The sequence below is a fragment of the Portunus trituberculatus genome, chromosome 26 (genome assembly GCF_017591435.1).
Source record: "Portunus trituberculatus isolate SZX2019 chromosome 26, ASM1759143v1, whole genome shotgun sequence".
Lineage (NCBI taxonomy): Eukaryota > Metazoa > Arthropoda > Malacostraca > Decapoda > Portunidae > Portunus > Portunus trituberculatus.
Window position 1 is genome coordinate 498,386 of NC_059280.1, and position 2,696 is coordinate 501,081.

Sequence of the window (2,696 nt, forward strand, 5' to 3'; positions counted from 1 at the left end):
TTGTTTTTCATACCGTTATACGTCAAATAGAACATATGATAAGAGAAGGAAAACTCGCCCTTTACCATACTAACACTAAGAGTCACACTAATAAGATCATTTTGTCACTTGACACTGACTGTGACTGACAGCGTCTCTCCTTTTCCTTCCCTCCCCAGTCCCCATACCCTCTCTCTCTCTCTCTGAAATGTTGACATCGATATTTTTTTTCTTTACACAATTATTCCAGTACCTTATTATAAATAAAAAAAAAAAATACTTTGCCACTCAATTATCGTATATTGGTGTACGATTCTTACCTATGTATCGTACATCGAACAAACAGCCATATTATCGTACAAATACGATAATTGTCGTACAATTAACATCATTGGCTGCTACTGAAAACGATAGTAACACTGCCAGACGAATCTCCCTCGTCGCTCGCCGGAAAAACTATTGTACTCTTTAGTCGCAGGATCACGCCAAGCTGAGACGTGCAGCCTCATTCCACCGTAATATAAAGATATTATTATGGGAATGGGATAATTGAAGGCAAGGCTCAAATAAAACACTACACATTTAATTTCTGCAGGAATATTTTCTGACGGCCCTGGTACACGCGGCAGAGGCTGGATGCACATGTCCAAATGATTCTTGTAGCACAGATCTGCGTCTACCTTGTTCAAAAACATCTTGTCACAGACGTCACAGGTAAATCTGTTATGTGGAAAAAAAATGTTGGTAATTCTTTATAACAAGTCTGTCCCTCCCTTCCCATCCATCCCCCCAAACAAGCTTGGGGGGCCTGTGGGGAATCGGGGTTTTGGTGGGAAAATAAACGCAATATGAGCATAAAAAAAAAAAAAAAAAAAAAAAAAAAAACGAAAATTTTCCATAATATTTCAAGTTTTTCCAACCTAATCTAACCAAGCATAACCTAATCTAACCTTTAAAAAGATTAACTAAATTGTTTTATACTACGTGAGCGCCTATGGCGGTGTTGAGACCAAATAATAGAGTTGATCCCAGGTATCACTTCCCTGTCACATTTTCCTACTTTATAAGGTATTACAGGTAATATACCCAGTATCCATTAATACACAATATGCCAGATAAGCCGTTACACCGCTAGTGACTGCTTGTCATTCAGTAGTTACATTGGCAGAGACAGTTTTGCTGTGGATTTCCTCAAATTATCGCACTGTCAGAGGCCATGATGTTGTGTGTTCGTTCGCCCAAAGTTTTCAGAGCACCACCATTAAAAAATATACCCAAATCTTCCGCAATATTGCTATAACCTTATGTCATTATCAAGCAACAGTGCAAATATCCTATCATATTTATATTTTACAATTAATGTGCTTAAATAATGCGTAACCTACGAGATTCTCACGTAACTGAAAATCTAAGTCGGAGTCACAAGCTTTGAAATGAGTAGCGTAGTCCCAGATGTCTCGAGAGTGCAAGACTGTTTTCATTTAATTCAAACTGCAAGGATAATTCTTATGAATTTCAATATCAGTAAACAGTTACTAAATGTATTTCCTTTACATGTTAATACTTATCATATCTTCATGCTCCTCATAAAAGTATATTTTATTGATTTATAACTTACAAAGTTGAAAACTCGTCTCACAGCCAATCAGCGTAAGTGTTCGCTATCACGTGACTCGGAGAGCTAACACAAGCGAACATATCTTGAAAGCGCTCGCCTTTGCCGCTCCAAAGGCGAATGCTTTAATTAAGGACCGTTTGCTTTTGCAAGGTGCTACTGAAAACGCCTATAGATAAATAGATAGGTAAATAAACACATTGGTAGACAAATATATACGTAGGCAAATAGATAGATAGACAGAGAGATAGGCAAACACAAACATAGATAGACAAAGAGAAAGACAGGCAGACAGGAATACAAACACAAAGACACACAGAAACAAACAAGTACACACACACACACACACACACACACACACACACACACACACACACACACACACACACAAAAGAAACCGAAAAAAAAAATCAACACAAAACAACTTAAAACAATACATTAAGTCACCGCCAAAACAAGAAAAAAAAAAAAAGCACCACTTATTCTTTCCTTTTACTCTCCTTACTTACAAATTTTATTAATTTTACTTATTTACACTCACGTTTCTCCGCCTCGGCCTCCACCCTGTTGCGTCGCCTCAAGTCACGGGTGAAGTCGGACCTCAGAGTGTTGATCCACGAGTTATAGTCACTCCCGACACGGTTCGAAGCCCTACAGTCTCTCTGCTCTTCCCATCTACACCTGAACCAAGCAAACTCCAACATCCTTCACCAAACAGGGAGCCAAGCACTAGCAGGTTACTACTGTCGACTGTCTTGTATTGCCTTCTTGTCTTCCATTAGGGATCAATCGCATTATATTTTCTTCCTTTGGAAAATCACACAGCACAATAAAGATTTATTTACCGTCACGGAAAAGGACCTTATACAGAGTATGCTCAACGCATACCGTTTTTTGGAGATACTGCCTAATATCTCATCACAATATTGTCTACTCTTCTCAATAGATGACTTATGAACTTTTTCTGAGATGCATTGTGAGTAATGCTACTTTCATACATTCACGTATGTGAACTACGTAAGTAAATTTTGTCCATACGTGGAATAAATAAATAATGCTCATTCCAAGCTATTGGAACATTTTTAGAACTACAACTATAATG